The sequence below is a fragment of the Puma concolor genome, chromosome A1, assembly GCF_028749965.1.
Source record: "Puma concolor isolate L17-30 chromosome A1, mPumCon1.1.hap2, whole genome shotgun sequence".
In the NCBI taxonomy this organism is placed as follows: Eukaryota; Metazoa; Chordata; class Mammalia; order Carnivora; family Felidae; genus Puma; species Puma concolor.
The window spans coordinates 167,832,004-167,840,998 of NC_141667.1; the positions used below are offsets into that span (position 1 = coordinate 167,832,004).

The 8,995-nt window shown below is 38.3% G+C and overlaps 1 long non-coding RNA gene across 1 annotated transcript; it reads right to left on the reverse strand.

The window, feature by feature from the left end:
* Positions 1–1,321: 1,321 nt before the first annotated feature.
* LOC147584636 (uncharacterized) lies at positions 1,322–7,344 on the reverse strand. Its single transcript, XR_015255707.1, has 3 exons — positions 7,214–7,344; positions 2,849–2,979; positions 1,322–1,476 (listed from the first exon to the last, which is right to left on the reverse strand). It is a non-coding gene; the product is annotated as an uncharacterized LOC147584636 (long non-coding RNA).
* Between the last annotated feature and the right edge of the window lie 1,651 nt (positions 7,345–8,995).

The window sequence follows — 8,995 nt, forward strand, 5'->3', positions numbered from 1 at the left end:
TTGGGTTCTGTGCTGACAGCTCAGGGCCTGGAGCCTGCTTCAGATTCTGTCTCTCTCTCTCTCTCTCTCTCTCAATCTCTCTCTCTCTCAAAAATAAACATTTAAAAAGTGTTAAATAAAAACAAAAGTCTGGTCAGTGTTATAAAGATGGTAGGGGAAGCTAAGGAATGATTGTCCTTTCTGCAGGTAAAATACACACAAACATATGTATTAACTATAAGCATTCCTAACTTACCCACCTGGTGATTAATATAATGGGAGATGCCTTGGGTAAAAGGTCCCCATGCAAACATCTGAGGAAGCAGTACGGTGGACAAGAGGAGGCTAATAGTTGTAGAGCACTGAAAAGATCAAAGTTTCATCATGTTAAGTTTTGCTCAGGACACAAGGTGGCAAGTTCCATAAAGGCAATGACTATAACATTCAATTTTCCTTATCTCTTACCACAAAAGCAGCTCAAGACATACTTATGAAATTGAATACACTGGCCCTGAATCAGATTATGAAAAATATTGCTTATTTTTCAGCCAAAAGAATCTTCCCCATAAACTTAATCTGAAAGTAATAAACAGAAGTTGCAGATATAGGGAATAGGAAAAATTTTTTAATTATTTCCAAGTAGTTACTCCCAAGCTATGAGTTGTAATATTTCACTGTGTACCCAGCATGATTATAATTTTTATTAATTCTCCCCAGCTTGTGCAAATTTTTAAGGGATAATTACACTATTTGCTGTAACAAAAACAAAATCCTACCATATAGCATCAGGTGGGGCTGGAAGGATAGAAAACAAAAATTAAAATTACATAATTCTTGTGTGCATAGTAGTTTTGAAAGCTTCAGATACAGATTTATTAGATTGGATTTCCAGCTGCACATGGAGTCATGATTCAGACTATCCTTTGACTATTGAGTAAATACACATTAGGCACTACTTTAAGCACTCATTATTAACTCCAAGCAGAATAAACCCATTAAGAGTGAGTCTATCTGGTTTATCAAGTGTATCTAGACTAGATTCTTAGGAATGTGTCTAAGTGTTACATTTATTCATTAGACCTCACTAGAATCCCAAAGTCATGTATTCATTATGTCAGGGAATTTTTAATGTTCTGTGTCAAATGATGTTCTCCAAAATGCTGAAGTGATAAAATACGATTAACTTTATAACCCAGGTGTTAATTCTCATGACATAAAAAGGGCCATGAATGACTCACCAGTATTATAAAGAGCTTTGCTACCTTTGGTCTCTAAATGCCCCATACCTTGTCTTCCCAAACATCTAGCCCCCACCTCAACATTGACACTAAAAACTTGGTCTCTTTCTTCTTCACCTGGAGATTCTCCTGTTGAACCTGAGAAATTTTCCTCAAACCAAACACTGATGCCTTCCACAGGCCACGGGGCAAAGTCCACTGCTGGAAGCTGCTCTTAAATCCAGGTTCCCTCTGGGAGAATCCTCCATCTATGTAGAGCCTGAGGAGGTGAAAACAAAAGCACTTGTCCACCATGAACCAGCATCTCTAAAGGAATCCTTTTATCTTACATAACACACACCACATTAACTAAGATGGTGAAAATTATTTAATTTTCAGACTTGGTTATCTCCTTATTACTCTGTACTCTCACAGTGTTTTATGATCTGCTCTATCACGTGGCACTTCCCAAAGACTTGCTTGATTAGTCGTCTCTCTCCTTCTCCAAGCCTCATGAACAGTTAGGGCTTGATGAATATTCATTGAATAATGGATACTTTAAAGTATCATAGACCTTTTTTAAAAATTCAAAGTATTTTTATTCCTTTTTCATACCACCTGGCCAAAGATTTCTTATTTCTGTGTTTCAAAAACCATTAGTCCTACAGCATATTATTTCATAATTCACAAACTATACACTGGCTTCACACATAAGAATCTGCAGCCCACTTACAGTTATACCTTCTCGCTCGTCCCCAGTGTTTCCTGGCTAAGCAAACAAGCATTTATCTATAGCTGGTATCTCTTACTTAACTGAATTACAAAATCCTTGGAAAGACCTACAAGTAATGACAGTAGTTACCAAAGGGCAAACTGTATGATTATGCACTTCATGTGTCTAATTAGTACAAATGGGATCCTGATATTTATGGGGAAGATGTCTTCCACAAGAAACAACACTACCTTTGCAAAAGCAAGTTACATATTTGCAAAGGAGAGATCTTTTATTACAACTTTCGTACGTGTTGTCATCTCCCAAAGCTCACTTCCCGTTGTTAATTACATTCTGTTCTGACAATTCAGAAAAGGCCATGTCTGGTAGTTAAAATCTGGTCAGCAGCTTCATTTCCAAGGTAATATGCCTTATGTACCTACTCCCTGCCCCACCTCTTCTGCAACTCCCTTTTTCAAGGACTTGAGCATTTTATGGACTTGTAAAGAAATTGTATTATATCTAATGACGATGATGTACATCAGTCATAATCCTAAAGTTCTGCTCATTCCTCACTCCACCTTATCTCCTTTTTATGACTCTATTTTACTGTCATTGGGATTACTGAATCGTAAACCTAAAGGGGAAAAAATGTTCCATTTAAAAATATCTTTTATACTATGGGGGTTACGCCCATATTTTGAATCCTCATAACATATTGCATATCGGTTCTTTAAAATGTCTGTGTTGTATCACATGAAACTAGAGTATTCAACTTCCCTTGATTTCCCCCTATCTATACATAACCTCCATGAAGTCAGGGACATTCATACTCAATGCTACGTAACCTTAACACCTAAAGTTGTGCCTGGCTCATAATAGGTACCCAATGATGTTGTTAAATAAAAGTCTATGAAAATCTATTGTTGAAAATACTGACCTTGAAACTTTTTGCTTTTCCCATTTCCTCCAATTACCCTGCTCCTTATGAGTCTTCTCTTCACCTTTTGGTGGCACCCCGTACCAGCTGTGGCCATCTCCATATGTGTTTCTCGGCCCTATGATCATCAACTACAGTAAATAAGTAATATGTCTCATTAAGTTAAATGCAACAACTTTAACTTTACCCTGTTAGCGATTCTAATGCCTACATTTCCAACCTTGAGCTCTAATTTGAGCTCTAGTCCTGTATCTCTAATTGCATGGAGGGAATGACCACTGTAAAATGATGTCTGTGCTCTTCCTACCAAAGTTGACCCATGTACCTAATCCCATTCTTTCTATCAATGGCATTCTCCAAGCCAGTCCAGCTTGAAAATCTACCTTTCCTTTATCCCCTATAGCCAACTAATTACAATGACCAACTCCATATTAATTCAACTAGCATCCTAAACCCAGCCCCTCCTCTTCAGTTCCACCACCATACTCCAACTCTGCCCTCATTTTCTCATATCCAGACAACTACATTAGCCTCTTGGTTTTCCTTCCTCCAGCTTCTCTTCCCTTCAAAATCCTGTACACCCAACATTTGACAGCATGTCCACAAATATTAGGAGCCAAGCATTATTTGTTCAATGAATGAACGGATGGATGGGTAATGGATAAGTGCTCTATCATAACATGTGCCTTAGATATTTAGTTCGTAACAGTCACCCCTGTCTTAATACGTTTCAACTCAGGCTTCAAATCTGTCCATAATCTGACTCTAATTTTTGTCTACTATGTCCCAACTTCCTCACTGTCCCCGGTAGCTTACCCTAAGCACACCAGAATCAAGCTTCTCTAGCTCTGAAATCACCCCTCCCTCTTTTCACACATGCAAAGTTTGCCCTATTACCTCCTGAATAGATGTCTAGAATGACTTGTGTCCCCCATTAGCCGTCCATCTTCTCTGAATTCCTATAACATTCCCTACACAATAGTAATAAATTTGGGCATTCTAATGTGCATTGTCACTGCACTATTTCTTGCACATATGTCTTTTTCCCTCAGCTAGATTTACATAATCCTGGACACTATGTCTTAAGGTCTTTTTGCTTGACTGACTACAGTGATTTAAAGGACTAGGTATTTCTTTAACTCTCTACATACTTCATTTTGCCCTTATATGCTTCCTATGAAGAATAAAAAGGAAACAAATTTTAAAGCAGAACAAAACCTACACATAACAGGCTCCTGAAAAGAGAGAGCACTGTATGTTCTACACCAATTGATTAACATGAAGCATAAAACCCAAGAGAAGCTTTATAAGTAGAGCTTCCTAAATGCTTACACTGATAGCCAGGAAATAGAGTGGAAAAGTAAGAAAAATCAAAATTAGAAACAGAATACCTTCCCTTTCTGCTATTACTTCCTGAAAACCCAAAACTGACTTACTATTTATGAGTAATCAGTTATATATATATATATATATATATATATATATATATATATATATATATATATAAACTTATTCGTGTTCTTGTATAATACATATGTAGAGAAGTTTATTTAATTCAACGGTTTTCTATGTACTTAAGAACAAAAAAATCTGTGCAACCTGTTTCTTAAAAGCATCCAGTAATAGTAATGTCCAAAGAAAGACAACAAACACAGATAGAAATCAATTATCAAAGAAAGCACCATATAATTTTATTAAGGATGCTTGTTCCTACAACTCAAAAGTTGAAAATGCTCTTATCAGATAAGTTTCAAAGATAAGAAGAACGACTGAAGAATGAGTTTATTTTTTGACCCTCCAAAGTCTAGCGGCCATTTAGTAAAGCATTAAAAATAATAAAGGAAATAACTCACATTATTTTGGCCTCAGGAAATACTCTGTTGTTTGTGGAAGTAATTCCCAATCTTTATCCCCTGTTTTTTCAGATAATTATTTCAGCTTTCATTGGGCTTTGGTGCTCAATCATAAAATAAGAATTTTTGAGGAAGGATCCCAACAAAAATACTAATATGTGAGCAGAGCCACCCCCAGGCCATCCTGTGAGATGAATTGTATATCTTCTCCTTCCTGGGCATTCTGCTGCCCTCTTCCTGCCAGATGCTCGCTGTGGGTCATTACAAATTTCTACTCTTGGCTTCCACCACTTTCCCAGGGGAAAACTTATTCTCCAGAAAGGTCAATCCACTCAATATTTCATAATGACTCCTCATAGGTACTTGACTCCCCACTTCAATATGAACCATTTCTGTCCTCCAATGTCTTCCTCTGGCCTCACTACTTATGCAGATTTCACCCTTCCTTCAGGGTCGCACTCAAGCCCCACCTCTTCTGTGGAGTCCCCACCCTCATCATATTAGAGTCTGCAGAAATGCTGCAGAGCTGTAGCATTCATGGAAATGCTGTCTTCTCTCCTCAAGAAATGCCTACCTATTCCTTTATGTCTCTCCTCCACTTTCCTCCTCCTGTTAACTCTTCATGTCTTGTTGAGAGCCTTTCATTTTGGTTATAATTTGTGCTTAGACATTTCTCATGCCGCTGACGACACAACAAGCTTCTTAAGAGGAAGGCTATGTCCTATATTATATGACTCAACCACCAGTATGAGCAGTATCATACATATGCCAAGAAATAGTGGGCCACTCTGTAGACATCTGTTTAATAAAGGCAAAGTCGTGGTCTAGAGTTCAAAGATCTGGAATCAAATTATGACTTTGTTACTTACCAGCAGCAGCAGTGTGACCTTGGCTCTTTTGTTTGCCCTCTACTGGCCCCAGCTGCCGCAAATGTGGCATACAGTGTCATCAGCTATTTTCAGTATTGTTTTTGCTATTGTTAGGGTTGTGGTGTCGCCAGCAGCCCCCTTTCAGCCATAACCAGAGGACGGGCATGTTGGTGGTGAGAGACAATTCTTTATTTAAGAAATCTTAGCTGTCCCATTAAACCCTATGTAGAAATTCACAGAGTCTCCTCACTGCATTTTTCTGAAGTTTTTCTTCCAAACTCACAAAACGAAAGTATGGGAAGGCAATAATAACAAAAGGAAGGAAACATTTATAATATACATGTTCACTCTTTAAAACCCAAACAAATGATACGGAAAAGTCTTTACTGTCAAATATCACCTTGTAATCATTGATGGGCATCCAACCTCAGTTATGAACAATATGCCGGCTTCTGGAGATGATTTTATGGTTCACTGCAGTCTTGGTCAAAGTCTTTAACCCATGACCCTCGCTTCAGTGAAAAGGTTCAAAACCACGTTCAGTCATTTCAAACCTAACATTTGCTTGCTTTGTGCTATTGGAGTCATTCTTCAGCATAAAGGTATACCCAAAAGGGATGTGGGCAGCCAAGTGGCAGTCCTTGGGGATGCTAATATTTGCATGCCTGAGTGACTCTGATTCTCACATGCCAAAACAATTAAAGAAGCAGGAGTGGACTAAAAATTGTGAGAAATTTTTTTCTCTTTCTAAGTCATTGCTCACAGTTCCTATGCATAATTTGTTTTCCGTTATACAGACTTTAACATCTTGTTTACCACCGCTCAGATGGAGTGTTTCTATTTAGAAAACTTTCTGAGTCTCTATGAATTGATTAAGAGTGGGATTACAGAATATAAGGCGTAGTAATTATTCAGTGTGTGTGACAAATGCTCATGCCCAGGAGGTGAGCTCAGCCCAGACCTGTCATTCATCTAAACATTACTTAGTTATTGAGCAAACCCTATATCCCAGGCGGTGTGCTAGACATTGGGAGTACCTCGATTGCTTTGCTTCAGGATCCTCTATATTGTCTTTTAATTGTCATTTGCAATTCTTGTCCTCTAAACTGTCATTTCCAATTCTTACTTAAGGTGATCTGATTGACAAATCAAAGAGGAACACAATGCACTCTCAAAAATCAATCTGAACTTAACGAAAAGAGTTTATATTCAATCTCACAACAATGCGATATGGTCAAATGAACTTCCTGTACATGGTATTTGAAGGTGTCCTATAAAAGCGCCTCTCCAACATCATTCTCTAATCCTCTCCCATCTTTCAAGACATCACCTATATTATCTTAGCTTATCTCAGTTAGTCATAGCCTCTATACCAGAAAGTCACCCTTTGTTTTGCCCTTTTAACTTTTATTTCACTATGTTTTCCCATCCTCCCCACTCTTAGAAAACATTCTTTTTACTCTGTCTCTGCCAAACTGAGACCGCTTTTCTCAAATTCAAGCAACAGATTCATTTCTCCTGTGAAATCCTTTTATACATAGTTTCCGTCATGATGTTCACTTGAATAAAGGACATTCCAATCAATCTCAAACAGTAGCTAGATGATTCTAAAATATAAATGTAAATATGCATTCACTATGCACCTTACACAGAGCAGCTGTATAATTAATATCTGATGAATGCATAAAAATTCCTTTAATTTTTCATCTCTCTACATGAAGATCTTTCCAGTACACTATCATTCTCTATTAGTGTACATTTTGGCACACCAACAGCTTTGCTATGGAGAGAAACCAATTGTACAAAGTTATAAAGACCATTAGCAGTAGAAAAATTGTGCGAACTTTGTGGAAAGAGAAAGTAAAAGTTGAGTCATTTGACAGTGGGAGCCACTTCAAAGGGGTCTTAGATTTTTAGAAGTTAGTCCTGGAGAATGTAGACTGAGACTAATATAACAGATGCTTGACCAAACTAAACCCAACTTCCCTATGGAACACACACACACACACACACACACACACTCACACATGCATACAAAACAATGACTGGTCAAGTCATAAATTGGTGTCTTTTGTCTAGGAATTTCAGTGGTAGACAGATAGATCCAGGAAATTTGCGCAGAGAAATACAGCTTTCCAAGTTAGTCACCCAACAGACACGGATCAGCAGAGCAGTTACTGTTCTTAACTGGCCTCCCAGAGGTCTCCTTGGTCAAGAATGGTGGAGGCCAGCAGAAACTTCTCAAATTATGCCAGAATCCTGGGATTGACCTGGAACAGAACCATAGGGAAGCAGGAACAGAAGCTGTTTGTTCATTTGCCAACATTTACCTCAGCATGAAACTGCCAAATAAAAAGTGCCAACAAATTTTTAAGACAAGTACCCTTAACTACACAATGGTCAGAAGACTGAGCACAGTCAAATGCACATATTTATAGCGCCCTCTCCTGAGCATTGGATCTTGCCTAATGTCTGAGAGTAAAAAAATATCACTTCATCAGTTTCGTGTCATAATCAACCCCACGATAAGACCTTCAATCAGACCGTGAAAAGTTGAGACTTTTTCTCACATAGGTCCAGTGATGATGAGAAAAAAATTAAAAGGGAAAAGACAAATTGGTAAGACCTAACTCCAGAAAACAAAAGGGTAAATATATATCTTCACTTAGGAAACATTATGTTCCTTTCAGCTGGATGTCTTGTGAAAATAATGGCAAAGTATAATGACTTGGTTATTGGCCCAAAGATACAGTTTTCTAGAAAAATGTATCTCAGTATGAGGTCACTTGGGATAGTGGGTCACAATTGGGTGCTTAAGGAATTTCAGTTAAAGATGCCTCCTTTATTGCATCGCAATAAAAATATACAAGTTAATCAAATGCCACAAAATTTTTCCTTGATGATCTACACAGCTCACACCACATTGTCAAGTAGCTATTTAAATTTACAACTTCAAAGCAGGGGAATTTGCTGACAGGTATGACACAGAACATCTTGGTAGGAAAACAGCCATGAAAGCATTTTTTTTTCATCATGTTATCAGTATCCTCATTCCCACCTATGCCCACAGCCCCAGGAACTTCCAGCTCTTCAGCAATGAAGTGCAATCTGTTAGCTTCAAACACTGAAGAGGCTGAACCAGAGCCATCTTTGGACTCTACTGTCCAGATACTGCATTATCTGTCTACTGTGTGACTCTCCACACATGCCTTCTTGTGTCCCCTTACTCAGCTGTCCCCTTTTTTTTTTAATGTTTATTTATTTCTGAGACAGAGAGAGACAGAGCATGAGTGGGGGAGGGGCAGAGAGAGAGGGAGACACAGAATCCGAAGCAGGCTCCAAGTTCTGATCTGTCAGCACAGAGCCCAACACGGGGCTTGAACTCACAAACCATGAGATCATGACCTGAGCCGAAGTAGGTCACT